The following is a 16,179-nucleotide window of genomic DNA, read 5'->3' on the forward strand; positions in this document are numbered from 1 at the left end:
AGGGGGGTTTTCTGGGGCGAGGGCCTGTCCTGGGAGGGGGCGCGCCTGCCTCTGGGGGGCGCTGAGAGGCCGGCCTCGGGACTGCAGGCGGTGCGGTTGGCGGCAGGCCGCGGTGAGTCATGGTGGCCCTCTTTCCGCCCGGGCCCGGCGGCCGCCCGCTCCCTCCCGGGCCTGCCCTGAGCGGTCCAGGGCCGGCGGAGCCGCGGCGGTTGGAGGCCGGGGAAGGGCTCGGCTGTTCGCACGGGAACTGCGAAGAACTTCGTGTCGGCCGCAGCTGCATTTTTGAGGTGGCTTGCAGAAACTGGAAAGGAGAAAGCCTGGGATCTGCGGAATCCCTCACCGACTGGCTAATTTTGTCCCTTTTAACCACTCATCCGATGGTGTTGAGATAAAATGAGTTATGTAAATCGCTGTTGTAGCTTTCTAACATTTACTGCCGGTCCTTCCCCCTTTCAGTGTGGAGGAAAAGGGGTGCTGTGATGAGGCATACGTTCCTATCGGGGCAGATCAGGGTGGTAGTCACGCCCCCAGACACACATCTTTAGTAAAAGGTTTATCTTTGCCTAAAGCAAGCCCTGTCCTTTGTTTCTGTGCATCTTGGTTGACACCTTTGAAATGCCCCCTCTCAGACCCCTCCTTTAGGGGGTGACCACCATCAAGAGAGCACGTCATCTTTCCAGTTTCTGCAAGTCCCCTCAAAAATGCAGCTCTCCTTTCCCCAGCCTGCCTTGCTTTCTTCCACTTTCAGGTGATCCTCTCGTGGTCCCTCTTTAATTCAAATGCGTAAACGAAACTGCAAAATGGTTATTCTCAGGAGCGCTTGGAAGCTTCCTGGCAATGTCCTCAGTTTTGGCTCAAATGAACTCTTTTTTTTTCTTTCTTTTTTTTTTTTTTCAAACTCTTAAAAATTCTCTACAGGTTTCGACGTTCCTTATGTTGACAGAAATATGTTTTTGAAGTAGTCTAAAAACAAAAGCACTTCAGGGAATTCTTCTCAGTAATGTATATATTAAATGGACCAGAACTGGATTTGTAAACTTTAAGCTAAATGAAGGTTTAATTATGTACTTAAGCATACTTGATGGGAAATGCTGATGTTAACCACTCTTGTGGGTAAGTTTGATGCTTGGAAAAGGAATGTCTCCGTTTTTAAGACAGCTGCTACAGGCCACCTTACCAGCTTTAGCGATCCCAGTGTACTTTGCAGGTTTTAAAAGCCACCTTTTTGACTTGCAAAACTACTTTGCTTTCTGGCTTTCACTTTCTTCATCCATTAGAATATGGAAAAGAATGTTCATAATTCTCACAATATCCTGCAAAGTATAAGATGACAATCTAGATCAATTGTATTAACCTCTCAGTGTACTTTCAAAGCAAAAAAGATGGTGCTGATATTTTGCAGTGTTTGCTAGATTAAAATGGTCACAATTTATGTTTGTATTGTGTTTCTTAGTGAAAAATATTCTCTGAACTGAATCCTGAATTTGTCTTGTTGGTCAAAAGATTAAGGTACCAAATTTGCTTTTCATTTGATAGTGTTATCAATAACATTGTACCTCCCCAACCTTAATGTTGCAGAATAAAGTGATTAGAATCAGTAAACATGTGGACTTCCTTTTTTTCCTCTTCAGATGAAATTCTTTGGTATGTTTTGAGGAAAGTGGTTTAAGTTTGTTTGTTTTTGCCCTAGTTTATCTCTTTCTTGATAACCTTCAGAAAAATAAATGTTTAACTTTGCTTCCTCCAAGTCTTAATCACCTGAATTCAACATGGTGGAAGTGTGGCAGGATAGTAAGAAGCTACGATAATTCCTTGGCAAGTGGGATAGAAAAACGTTATACAGCAGTTTGCAGCCCTCTAATAAGTTCTATCTTCCCTAAACAAAAGACGAGTAAGAGTAAATGGTTTGTACTTATCCCCAAGCAGAGGATAAATCATGGAGACAGATAGCAGAAATGCAATTAGTGCCATTTGTGCCAACTACACCCAAGGACAGAGGAAGTTAAGGGAATAAATCTCATTTTGTCATTTCAGCATAAAGCTGATGAAGATTCTATTGAGATCCTCCCTTAAGACCTCCCCTAAATGCCCAGCTTTTAAAACCCCTCAAAAGGAAGGACACAGAGCCTGCTCTCCCAGGAATACGCCTGCACCCCTTCCTCTCCCTTTTCTCCCCCACAGGCCTGCATCTCCTACTCCAAGGAAACGCCTGAGGCTTGCAACCAGGGAGCAATGGGCAGCAGCAGCTCCTCCCCGGCCACACCCTGACACTGTCCCCAAGGCCCCCCTTTCTGTGACTTCTTAGCCAGAGCAGCCCAGCCTGTTCATTCCCCTAGCCCTTCTTTGTTTCACTGTCCCCAGATTGATTTATTTTTTAATACATGTTTTTATTGATTTTAGAGAGAGGAAAGGAGAGGGAGAGAGAGAAACGTGATTGAGAGAGAAACATCATTGATTAGCTGCCTTCTTCATGTCTCCTGCTGGGGACTGAGCCAGCTACCTGGGCGTGTGCCCTGACCAGGAATCAAATCCCCAGCTTTAATAAACATCCTCTAAAAATCACCTGGACTCGTATTGTGAAATCTTTCTTGCACAAAGTCAAGAACCCACACACTACAGCCAGCCCTAGGCAGACCCATGAAGGGCCAGGTCCTCTTTCCAGTAACAAAAGGGCTATGGAAGGAGTGAGGAAATTATTCATAACTAGAAGCCCGGTGCACAAAATTCGTGCACAGCGGGGGGTTGTCCCTCAGCCCAGCCTGTACCCTCTCCAATCTGGGATCCCTCTCACAATCCAGGACTGCTGGCTCCCAACTGCTTGCCTGCCTGCCTGCCTTCCTGATTGCCCCTAACCGCTTCTGCCTGCCAGCCTGATCACCCCCTAACCACTCTGCTGCCAGCCTGGTTGATGCTTAACTGCTCCCCTGCCAGCCTGTTTGCCCCCAACTTCCCTCCTCTGCCAGCCTGATCACCCCTAACTGCCCTCTCCTGCAGGGTTGATCACCTCCAACTGCCCTCTCTTGCAAGCCTGGTCCCTCTCAACTGCCCTCCCTTGCAGGCCGGGTGCCTCCCAACTGCCCTCTCCTGCTGGCCATCTTGTGGTGGCCATCTTGTGTCCACATGGGGGCAGGATCTTTGACCACATGGGGGCAGCTATATTGTGTGTTGCAGTGATGATCAATCTGTATATTACTCTTTAATTAGATAGGATAGAGGCCTGGTGCACGGGTGGGGGCCAGCTGGTTTGCCCTGAAGGGTGTCCCGGATCAGGGTGGGGTTCCCTTGGGGTGTGGGGCGGCCTGAGCGAGGGGCCTGTGGTGGTTTGCAGGCCGGCCACGCCCCCTGGCAACCCAAGGGGAGGCCCTGGTATCTGGAATTTATTTTCCTTCTACAATTGAAACTTTGTAGCCTGGAGTGGAGCCAAGCCTGCTGCTCCTTCTAGGGCAGCGGCAGCCATTTCTGTGGCAGTTAATTCACCTTCTACAATTGAAACTTTGTAGCCTTAAGCAGGTGAGCCTGGCCAGGGTGTGTGGAAAGCTTTGCTTCCCCTGTTGCTGCTGGCAACCCTGGCCTGCTCTCTCAAGCTCCATTCTGCCGCCATTTGTTTGAATTTGTTTACCTTCTATAATTGAAACTTTGTAGCTTGAGTGGAGGCTTAGGCCTGCAACGGCTATGGAAAGCTTGGCTTCCTCTGTTACCTGGGAAACCTTGCTCTCTGTGGCTGTAGCCATCTTGGATTGGGGTTAATTTGCATACTCACCCTGATTGGCTGTGGGCGTGGCTTGGCTGGTGGGTGTGGCTTATGTAGCGGAGTGATGGTTAATTTGCATATTACCATTTTATTAGAGAGGATTGGGAGTTTTCTATGTGTAGATATCTTACAAAATGGCTCCACAAGAACCCTACAAAGTTTTTATTTTTAAAATCTTCATTATGTTTTTAAATTGTATACATGTAAAAAATTTCAAGCAGTACAGATAGGTTTAAAAAAAAAGAGAGAAATAATCTCCTGTCCCCATTTTGTAATTGGAGTGTTTCTCTTCACCCTCAAGTTGGTAGTATTCTAATTCCTGATGTAACAGAAAGGGGGCGGAAACTCAGAGACCAAGTAAATAGATGATCACCTAGTTGGTAAATAGCAGGCTATGTTTGACTCAAGCCCATCCATCTGATATTTTAAGTGGTTGCATTTAGTTTAAAATTGTTTACTTAACAGGGGTCCTCAAACTTTTTAAACATGGGGCCAGTTCACTGTCCCTCAGACCATTGAAGGGCCGGACTATAGTTTTAAAAAAAAAAACTATGAACAAATTCCTATGCACACTGCACATACCTTATTTTGAAGTAAAAAAACAAAATGGCAAAAACACCTGCATGTGGCCCGCGGGCCGTAGTTTGAGGACGCCTGGTTTACTATGATGTGAAGTCCAGTGCGTTTCAGCTTTACGTTGGTGATTGCCTTTATAAAATACACAGATATTTTGCAAATTAAAAATTAATTATTGTTAGTAATTTCCAATTCAAAAGGAAGCCAGAATTGAAGGGAATTTTGGTCATTTGTTAGTATCCAACAAACAAATTTCCTGCCTTTGTGGTTTATGAGTTTTCCTTAGCTATGTTAAAATTCTGGGTCTTTTCTTCTCAGCATGCTTTTGTGCTTCCAAGTGCTTTTTAAAATATTTTAGAAAAAGAGTTTTAGTATGAAGAAAAACATAACATAAGTACATGAACAATGTAGTTGTTTTTAAAGTGATTTAATTTGAAAAGTTATTACATATTTTCTACTTTCTCTTGAGGTTTGTCTGTGTTTGGACATTTCATTTAAATGGAATCATACAATATGTGGTCCTTTGTGACTGGTTTCTTTCACTCAGCATCATGTTGTTTTCAAAAATATGTTTTTGTTGATTTTTTTTTTTTTTTTGAGAGAGAGAGAGAGAGAGAGAGAGAGAAACACTGATAGACTGCCCCCTGCATACCCTTAGTAGGGATCCAGGCCCCAACCAGGAATCAAACTGGCAACCTTTTGTTGCATGGGACAACGTCCAACCACCTGAGCCACATTGGCCGGGTGGCATAATATTTTAAAAATTCACCCACTTATAGCATGTGTCAGTATTTCATTTCTTTTTATGGCTGAGGAGTATTCATTGTATGGCTGTATCACATATTTTAATCTGTCACTGATGGACATTGGTGTTATTTTCACTTTTTTGCTATTTGAATAATGCTATTATGAACATGCTTGTACAAGTTTTTATTTAGACAGATGTTGTAAATTCTCTTGGGTATATACCTCAGAGTGGGAATTGCTGGGTCATATGCTAGCCTGTGTTTAACCTTTTTTTTTTTTTTTTTTTAATATATTTTATTGATTTTTTACAGAGAGGAAGAGAGAGGGATAGAGAGTCAGAAACATCGATGAGAGAGAAACATCGATCAGCTGCCTCTTGCACACCCCCTACTGGGGATGTGCCCGCAACCAAGGTACATGCCCTTGACCGGAATCGAACCCGGGACCCTTGAGTCCGCAGGCCGACGCTCTATGCACTGAGCCAAACCGGTTTCGGCTGTGTTTAACCTTTTGAGGTACTGCCACACTGTTTTCCACAGCAGCTGCAGCACCATTTTCATTCTTACCAGCATTGTATGAGGCTTCCAATTTCACCACATCCTCCTCAAACCATTATTATCTGATATGAAATTGTAGCTCATTTTGGTTTAGATGTGCATTTCCTGAATGATTATTTTTAAAATATATATATTTTTTATTGATTTCAGAGAAGCAGAGAGAGAGGGAGGGAGAGAGAGAAACATCAATGATGAGAGAGAATCATTGATTGGCTGCCTCCTGCACGCCTCCTACTGGGGACTGAGCCCACAACCTGAGCATGTGCCCTTGACCAGAATCGAACCCAGGACCCTTCAATCCTCAGGCCGGTGTTCTATCCACTGAGCCAAACCGGCTAGGGCTCCTGAATGATCGATCATGAGTGGCTTTATGTCAGGGACCAGCCTGTACCTTTATTTACTTACTAGTGGCCCGGTGCATGAAATTCGTGCATGGGGCGGGGCGGGGGGGAGATGTCCCTCAGCCCGGCCTGCACCCTCTCCAATCTGGGACCCCCTGGGGGATGTCTGACTGCCGGTTTAGGCCCAATCTCACAATCTGGGACCGCTGGCTCCTAACTGCTCACCTGCCTGCCTGCCTGATTGCCCCTAACCACTCTGCCTGCCGGCCTGCTCGCCCCCAACTGCCCTCCCCTCCTGGCCTGATCACCCCTAACCACCTCTGCCTTGGTCCTGCCACCATGGCTTTTGTCCGGAAGGTCTTCCGGTCTAGTTAGCATATTCCCCTTTAATTAGTATACATTGGCCATGTGTATCTTTTTTGAGAATGTCTATTCACCTTTTCCCCCCATTTTTAAATTAGATTATTTGTCTTTTTATTGTTGAGTTGTAAGAGTTCTATCTATAGTCTAGATGTAAATTCCTTATCAGATTTGCAAGTGTTTTAACTTTTCTGATGGTGTCGTTTGCAACAGAAGTTTTAACTTTTGATGAAGTCCAATTTATAAATATTTTCTTTTGTTGTTTACGCTTTTAGAGTCATGTCTAAGAAGTCATTGATTGCAGGCATGAAGATTTACACCTTTTTTTCTCTAAGAGTTAGTTTTATAGTTTTATGCTGGAAGCTAATTCCAGCATGTCATAATAAATGCAAGAAGTCCTCAAAAGGTTGATGGGCTTCTATTTTCAGCAAAAACATATTATTGCCTACTGGAATAACTGAGTATTTCCCCAAACCTGAAAATCTGCATATATTATTGCCTGCTACTGGAACAGCTGAGGGCAGTTCCTCCAACCTGACAATGCCTACTGTATACCAAACCTTGCCTTTGATATGTTTATCTGCTTTGCTTTAGGGTAATCTGTGTTAATAAAAAGCTAGGGGTCCAGAGATTCAGGGAACTTAACTACTAGAACTAAGTTTCTGTCTGGCCCTTCAATATGCCTTCCAAATTATATTTCATGTCTAGTCTTGATTCATTTACGTGCAGCCCCTTTTCGAGATTTCTTGAACTCTTCTAGATGCTGAGAAACACCCCGGCAGTTTTAGCTTTTACATGTAGGCCTTTGATTCATTTTGAGTTTATTTTTATATGTTGAGTAAAGGGTTCCATTTCATTCTTTCTCATGTGGCTATTCATTTGTTCCAGTGCCATTTGTTTGGAAGACTATTTCTTTCCCACTGAATTGCCTTTGTACTATCAAAAATCAATTGATCTAAATGTGAGGGTTTCTGGACTCCTCATTTCTTTTCCACTTGTGCCGTATATCTATCCTTATGCTAGTACCACATTGTCTTGATTATTGTAACTTTACAGTAAGTTTTGAAATTGGAAAGTTGGAATCCTCCAACTTTGGTCTTTTTTAAGATTGTTTGGTTTTTCTGAGTCCCTTAAGTTTTAATAGAAATTTTAGGATTAGGTGGTTAATTTCTGCAAAAAGTCTGGCTGGAATTTTTATTGGGATTATGTTAAATCTATAGATTAACTTGAAAAGTAGTGCCATTTTAACAATATTACATCTTCTGATTCATGAACATGAGATGTCTTTTTACTTATTTCGGTCTTTTAAGTTTTCAGCAATGTTTTGTTGTTTCAGACTATAATAGAGATAGTTTACCTTCTCCCTTTCCAATCTGGACCTGTTTTATTTTATTGCCTAATTGCTCCTCATTATCTTTTACTGTTGCATAGAATTTCATTATATGGATATGCCAAAATTATTTTTGCTAATGAATACGTATGTTGGTTCCAGTATCTTGAAGTTACAGAGGTACTGAAGTGAATAACCTATTACTACATAGAACTTCAGTTTTCAAACTCTTTCATTTCAGGACTATTTTTAAAAATAGAATAATCATCAGCTTTATTTAAAAAAAATACTATTGATTTCAGAGAGGAAGGGAGAGGGAGAGAGAGATAGAAACATCAATTATGAGAGAGAATCATTGATTGGCTACCTCCTGAATGCCCCCCACTGGGGATCAAATCTGCCACCTGGGCATGTGCCCTTGACCAGAATCGAACCCAGGACCCTTCAGTCTGCAGGCCAATGCTCTATCCACTAGCCAAACCAGCTAGGGCCATCTCAGAACTACTTTACCTTTTTAAGTATGAGTAGTGAATTTGAGCATAGAGTTTAATAGTCGTCAGCATTTTGTTTTCTTATAGAGTGGCAAAAATATTTGGCAAAAATTGTTACTCATCTACATATTAAAAATGATAGAATGAAACTAAATGATATCACAAATAAAATATTTAACTTTTTAAATAGAGCTTTTAAAATAAGAAACTAAAATCAGGTCCCTATGTTACTAAGTTTAATAGGTTTTAGTTCACAAGTGCTTGTCAGTACTTCATATACCAGCCAGATGAGTATGGGGAGAGAGGAGTACCCTGTCCTACTGAATACCACATGCAAATGCCTGAAGATAAATGCGACCAGGGTTTGAAAATATAGAGTAGCATATACTGTACTTAAAAGCAGTTTGATCGTCACAATAGTTTAGCTTAAACAGCAATTTGGTTGAAAATGATTATCACTTCTGTTTTTTTTAAGTATTGGTAATTTTGGTGCATTGTGGATTTTTTTTTGAATCTTTGTGCCATATTTTTCAGGAAAAGTTTTTCTAATATTTGCTTTTGTGTTTCTAATTGGTTGTAGAAAAATTTATAATTTTAATTTTTTCCCCCTTTAGTGATCATATTTTTGTAATAAGCAAGAAAAGTATGTCATCCTTGCCAGTGTGGCTCATTTGGTTGGAGAGTAGGCCTATGCCCTGGAGGGTCATGGGTTCAGTTCCGGATCAGGGCACATGCATAGGCTGCAGGTTTCATCCCTGGTCAGGGTGCGCATAGGGGAGGCAACTGATGGATGTTTCTCTTACATTGATGTTTCTCTCTCTGTCTCTCTATTTCTCTCCCTTCCTCTCTCTCTAAAATTATGTTTTTAAAAAGTTAGAAAAAGAGAAATATATCAAAGGAAAGGATCTGAAAATTTCAGGGTTTGTAGTCTTTTTTTCCCTTTTTTCCTAATAAATCAAATGTCAACTATATGTGCTTGTCTAGTTTGGTTAAGTTTTCATTTTGCTGCACTGCTGAATAATATTCAACGAAGGTTTGATCAACTTGCTAAGGGCTCTTTTCATGTTGTGAGTAAATATGAAAATAGTAGGACCTTTATTCCTTGAAGCATAGCATGCAAGAAATATGTGAGGTCTCTTAAAAATTAACTGTACTCAGGATTCTGAAATCACCTGTATGCAACTCATAACTCTGTCTTTTTTTTTGTTTTGTTTTGTTTTTTTTTAGTTGAGGTTAAATTTTTTGTTTTCCTTCTGTGTAAAAAGAATATCATATTCACTTATTCATCGTTCAGAATGCCTTACCATTCAGCTCCATTTATTGGTCAATGTGACTGACCCTCTATAAAAGCAACTCTTAGATATCATTAGCACTTTCTCTTTGGAAATTTTATATCAGTTGTGATTTCAATATGGGATTGGAGTTTGTATAGTAAGACAGTTTGGGTACAAATTGGGACACTTCTGTGATGCTGTTAAAAATAGATGTAACTGGAAAATATACTGGAGAAGCGAAAAGTACCCTTCCATTGACCATTGTGGAAGAGTTGTGGAAGAAACAGATTTTATTGTGGAGCATAGATATGAATATAATTACATTGGGTTCGCTTCTTAGTGAAAGGAAAAGAAAAACATGAATGAAGCAGTAATGGCTGGAGTCAATTAAAGTAACAGTGGTTTAACTTCCTAATCTAGGTCGCATGCAGTGAACAGATATTTGCTAGCTATATTACTTAGGATACTTTGGCCCTCAGGTAATAATATGCATACAAAAATGGCTTACACTAAAGCCATAAACTAACCAAGATAGCTATTATCTTACAAGAATTCCGTAGGCAAGGCTATTTATTCCGTTGTTGGTACAGGACTCAGTGATACGTTCGGGACCCAAGTGCCTTTCTTTGTGTTAAATTCAGCAAGAGGTGATTATCTGTCCTCATGTAAAATTGCCGCACCAGTTCCATAGTGGTTATGCAGACACAACCAAGTACTATGTAGAAGAACAGCAGTTTCCTCTCAGATCTCTTCGTTGGTGAAGGGAACATTTTCCAAAGGCCTGCCTGTCAGCTTCAGCTCTCTTAGGCCCCAGTAGGTAGGAATGAATGGTCAGTGCCCATGCCCTTGCTCTGAGGGAGGCTAGAAGGAGGACTTCCTGGCACTCTTAGCTTCTAAAGTGCAGGCAGCTTCTGCCAGCAAAGAAAAAGGAGTGGAAGAAATAATTGCTAAGTTGGCACTCAACAGTATTTACCCTATTTGCCACAGAAAATTACTGACCCCTCTGTGTTATCTTATTGTGATAATATATTTCCTTAGGATACAAAGCTTAATAGGGATGAAATATTGTTAAATACGACACTGGAAATTATGATGCTTGGGTTTCATGTTCAGCCCCTTGAGAAATCTGCAGATTCTAATTCCCTTTGAAAACAATCATGTTCTCTATATTGAGAAATTTGCAGTCTAGTTCCCTTTGAAGTTTTATATAGTGATGACAGTTTAATATTATGCTTATTTTTTTAACAGTTTTTTTACCATTGACAGTTTGTAAGGTAGTAACTCCAGTCTGTGATGTTTACTCTTGCCAGACAAGTCAACAGAATAGAAACCTGTTCTCAACCTACTGTGGAAAACCCGGGAGTTATAATGAAATGTCAGATGTTCAAATGATTTCAGCAAATTTTCAGGTGACGCTGCCATCAGGGACTTATTCTCATTGTGCAAGTGGCTTAAATTCACAAGGGGACTGACTAATCTGGTCTTTATACTGAAATTAGGAGTTCTTGTCTGTGTGCTAAGGGCAAAAATGACAGTCTCATTAGACCCTGGTATGGCAACAACTATGAGAAGTACAGCGTGGGGTCAGTCTATTTTGAAGGTACATGTAACGGGTATCAAGGCATCCTGTACTTAGTTATTGTCCCCATAGTTTCCACATCAAATGTGGAATCATTATGATTGCTTTCTCGGAAGAACATCTATAAACAATGAAACACAAAGGAATTCCATCTTAGATTCAGAATTTGATACCTGCCAGCATCAACAGTGAAAATTCTGGTTAGATATTTTTTAAAGAATGGATGAAGTGTCTGAACAGCAATATGGCAGTGGGAAAGTGCTAATACAGAGATAGAATAAGTATCAGGAACTCAGAAATAAAGAAGTTTGTGATGAAAGGCTCAAATTAAAGCAAGTACTATTTATTTCTCCATTACCTGGTATATTTTTGTCTATTTTAATGAATTACAGACTTTCACTATCTTCTGTAATTTCATATTCTTTCTTGCCTCTTTTAAAATATAAATACTAAAAAGTGAGCCCAACTACATTAGAGAAGCAATCACAAATAGTTTTAAATTAATTAGAAAAAGTTTAAGTGGAAAAAACAAATATCCAAGCCCTGGGAAATTCCAGGTCCTTGCCTCTTATGGTTTTCATTTATTTTAACATTTTTGCAAGAGAAATGTAAGTGTATAAATGAGACTAACAGAAAGAGTGCCCCATAAGTCCACAATAACTGCATCTTTCAGCTGTCGGCATTCCTCACTGACTCACTCTTGCTGTCTGTCTGAACTCAGATATGGTATTGGTGGGATATGTAGATTTTATTCTAGCCTATTCCTATAGATTCATTTTATTTCTATTCTATAATGGTTACTTTTTCCCCCCAACTTTTTCTAATTGATTAAGGTATTACATGTGTCCATATCTCCCCATTGTCCCGTCCCCCCCCCCCCCCCGCAACCCCATCTATTCTATTTTTTAAAAATATATATTTTATTGATTTTTTACAGAGAGGAAGGGAGAGAGATAGAGAGTTAGAAATACCGATGAGAGAGAAACATCGACCAGCTGCATCCTGCACGCCCCCTACTGGGATGTGCCCACAACCAAGGTATGTGCCCTTGACCGGAATCGAACCTGGGACGATTCCTGGGACTGAAAGGTCTATCCACTGAGCCAAACCGGTTTCGGCTATTCTATTTTTTTTATCACTATCCTTTCATATTGGTTTTCATTATGGAACATTTTTTTTTCTCTACAGTAATCAGTTAAAGCAGTAATAACTGGCAAAAAATGTATTAGAATTTAAAAAAGGATAAAACCTGAAAATTCTGAAAAATAAAAAAATATGCTTTAAAATGTGTATCTAGCCGAAACCGGTTTGGCTCAGTGGATAGAGCGTCGGCCTGCGGACTGAAAGGTCCCAGGTTCGATTCCGGTCAAGGGCACGTACCTTGGTTGTGGGCACATCCCCAGTGGGAAGTGTGCAGGATGCAGCTGATCGATGTTTCTCTCTCATCGATGTTTCTAACTCTCTATCCCTCTCCCTTCCTCTCTGTAAAAAATCAATAGAATATATTTTAAAAAATAAAATAAAATAAAATGTGTATCTAGGATCATAAAAGCACTCCATTATATAATTAAGGTACCAATAATTGGGAAAAAATTAATAAGTACATTCAATTTTCCTCTTTTTAAAATTGTTTTTTTTCTCTTTTGAGATAGTTTTATTTATAATAATTTGCTTTGAAATAATTTTTCTCTAGAGATAATTTAGATTTACTCAAGAGTTGCAAAGATACTGCAAAGAGTTAGCTTACCCACCTTTCTCTAATGTTAACCTTTTACATAGCCATGACATGCTTATCAACACTAAGACATTAATTTGGATGCTTGGTGCCAGGTGGGCACTAGATTTATCAGGGGAACACTTTGTAAAGTATATGATTGTCTAACCACTACCCTGTATATCTGAAACTAATACAAAATAATGTTGAATGTAAATTGTTGTTGGAGTATCGGCCAGCACACCAGCAGGCTTGAAGGTTCGATTCTTGGTCAAGGGTGCGTTCTGGGTTGCAATTTCAGGTAGGGTGTATGGGGGAGGCAGCTGCTTGATGTGTCTCTCTCACATTGATGTTTCTCTCTCTCTCTCTCCCCTATCCCTCCCTTGCACTCTATCTAAAAGCAATGGAAGAATATCCTCAGGTGAGGATTAACACCAAGAAGAGATTCCAGCAGTGAGTGAGTGAGGTGCTGGCCCATTGAGTCTAGGCTGAATAGGGAGCAAATGAAACCAGAAAGTAGCTACTGGAATGTGAAGTGGTCAAGATGGATATTGAAATTTAAGATTAAATGGGAGAATGGTTGCCGGTTAAGACTGAATGCAAGATCTGGCTGTCAGATGGGTTTCTGAAGTGGAGAGAAAGTGAAGGTTATTGGAGTTGAGATAAGGGAACTGTAAAGCTAGGGTGTTACAAGAGTCAGCTACACAGGAAGTGAGTTGCTCAGAATGGAACCAGGTTCCAAAGTCTTTAGTGAATGTGGGAGAGTGACCAAGATGACAATAACAAGGAGAGAGAGGTAGCAAAAGATGACATAAATCTCAAAAGAGGTACTTTTATTTACGGGTAAAGAACTGTGATTGTGCCCTAGCCAGTTTGGCTCAGTGGATAGAGTGCTGGCCTGCAGACTGAAGAGTCATGGGTTCGATTCCGGTCAAGGGCACATGCCCGGGTTGCAGGCTCGAACCCCAGTAGGGGGCGTGCAGGAGGCAGCCGATCAATGGTTCTCTCTCATCATTGATGTTTCTATCTTGCTCTCCATCTCCCTTCCTCTCTGAAATCAATAAAAATATATATTAAAAAAATGCCTCCAGTCAATGGCCCACACATCCTATATAATCCTATATAATAAAAGGCTAATATGCAAATAGACTGAACGGCGAAACAACTGAACAACCGAACAACAGGTTGCTATGACATGCGCTGACCACCAAGGGGCGCATGCAGAACATGGCGGGCGTTGGCTGCAGTGGGATGGTGGAGCAGGCCATGGCGGGGTGCCGGTTGCTGTCATAGGGGCGAGCCTCTGGTGGTTACTGAAAATTCTTTGCTCCCAAGTGCTGCGGTCCTGCCTGGCGCTCACATCTGCTGCTGGCACTGGCCCTGCTCGCATCTGCTGCCAGTGCCGGAGCCACCACTCTCACCCGCTGCCAACACCTGGTGCAAGCCCCAATCAGCAGGTGCAAGTGGCGGCTGCTGGCCCCAGTGCCCCTGACGGCTTCTCTACCTCTCTCTGCTCCTGAGTGGCAATCGGGACAGCAGCCGTGTCCACACCTGCTGACAGTACCAGCCCCGCTCACACCTGCTGCTGGCGCAGCCCCCAATTGCTCCTCACCGTCAGCGGGTGTGAACGGGGCCGTCACCATCAGCGCGTGGGAGCAGTGGCAGCAGGAGCGGGGCTGCCGGCAGACGGGACTGGGGGCCACGGCAGGAGGGGCCAGGTGAAGGTATGGAGGATGGGCTGAGACCCGCCCCTGTGCCCACTGTAGTCTCGTGGCCCACAGTTCCTTTCAAGGTGCATGAATTCGTGCATTGGGCCCCTAGTTTGTTTAATAAAATGAGCACCATCATACTTGGACATTGCTGAGCACATTGGAGGTTAAAAAAAAAAAAAGAACTGTGATTGTGAACAAGGAATGCCTTCAATAGCTTGCACTCATGTTTTAGTTTAGGCCTGTGGTCGGCAAACTGTGGCTGGTGGCCACTTGCGGCTCTTTGGCCCCTTGAATGTGGCTCTTCCACAAAATACCACGGCCTGGGCGAGTCTATTTTGAAGAAGTGGCGTTAGAAGAAGTTTAAGTTTAAAAAATTTGGCTCTCGAAAGAAATTTCAGTCGTTGAACTGTTGATATTTGGCTCTGTTGACTAATGAGTTTGCTGGCCACTGGTTTAGGCAAGAAGATTGCTGGAATGTTATTTAAGTTGGTTCAGGTTTTAGGGTATTTTTTACAGTGGAAATCTAAAGGGTTATCAGGAAGTATAGCTATTGAAGGATGTGTGATTTTCGAGGAGAAATGATCAGAGTGCAGCAGGAAAAAGGGACTAATTGGAGAGGCTTAATGAATTATTGGAGGGGCTTACATTTTGGATGGTTGCAGTGATGATGAAGAACGTGGTGGTTTTGGCTGATTTCAAAATTTTTATTAATTTGTGGATGAAAGGGGCCACTTGCTAACCTGACAAGCTCAGGGAAGGCCTGCATGGCAGTCTTGCAAATTCAGAGACCTAAAGTAACCACAAAGGATGGTCTGAAATTAAACTTTAACTCAAAGCAGTTATGGTGGGGCCCTAGCCGGTTTGGCTCATTGGATTGAGGGTCAGCCTGTGGACTAAAGGGTCCCAGGTTTGATTCCGTTCAAGGGCACATGCCCAGGTTGTGGGCTCGATCCCCAGTGGGGAGCGGAGAGGAGGCAGCTGATCGATGATTCTCTCTCATCATTGATGTTTCTCTCTCTCTCTTCCTTCCTCTCTAAAATTAATAAAAATGTATATTAAAAAAAATAAAGATAAAATAAAAGCAGATGTGGTGGGTAGTTACATCCTAGGGTTCATTGCACTGACAAGGTCAACCTTTACCTTAATTGAACCAGCCTATCGTCTTTTTGCATCTATAATAACATATCCTTGAAATGTCTGGGTAACTTGTAACTTCCCTTTTTTTCCAGACCCCTCAGGCCACAACCAAATGCTCTGGGCTCCAGGAGACCATAAATTCCTTCATTGTTATTGTTGTCATGTTAATTGTTGACTGTTAACTATCCTGCACCCACCCAGGTATGTGTCTATCATTTTACTTTTTATCCAATCCCAGAGGTCCCCCCTCCCCTTTGCTTTCTCCCACCTCTCTAATCTATTACCAGTAGATTTCCTTAACCTACCTACGTCTCCCCCTTTGATTGAAATGTATAAAAATAAATGAAAAACCGCCATTCTCTGGAGCGTTACCCCAATACATTGAGATTTTGCTTCCCTGCAATTGTCGACAGTTTGGCTCAAATAAACTCACAAAAATTCTTTACAGGTTTGAATGTTTTTATGTTAACACATTTTTATTAATTTGTGGGAAAATGTATTTGTGCTGACAGATTGAGATTCTGGCTTGAGCACAAAGCTAGATGACTTCATTGTGTACAGGTTCACTTAGCAATGTTTAGCAGTCGTGGCCTTTGCTCAGCATGCCGTG

At 41.8% G+C, this 16,179-nt stretch overlaps 1 protein-coding gene across 15 annotated transcripts in view; it reads left to right on the plus strand.

Moving 5' to 3' along the window:
- Positions 1-16,179, plus strand: part of SHLD2 (shieldin complex subunit 2) — a 134,057-nt gene that overhangs the window by 100 nt on the left and 117,778 nt on the right. For 10 of the 15 annotated variants that reach the window (XM_079793093.1, XM_079793094.1, XM_079793101.1 and 7 more), the window contains exons 1-2: positions 24-112; positions 15,662-15,770. The exons of 1 other annotated variant lie outside the window; for it this stretch is intronic. The gene's annotated coding sequence lies outside the window, so the exon portion shown is untranslated. Of the gene's footprint in view, positions 1-23; positions 113-11,526; positions 12,045-15,661; positions 15,771-16,179 lie in introns of those variants that run through there. 4 more of the 15 variants (XM_079793097.1, XM_079793104.1, XM_079793102.1 and 1 more) reach the window with 2 other exon arrangements.

This window comes from Cnephaeus nilssonii, assembly GCF_951640355.1.
Source record: "Cnephaeus nilssonii genome assembly, chromosome: 16".
Taxonomy (NCBI): Eukaryota; Metazoa; Chordata; class Mammalia; order Chiroptera; family Vespertilionidae; genus Cnephaeus; species Cnephaeus nilssonii.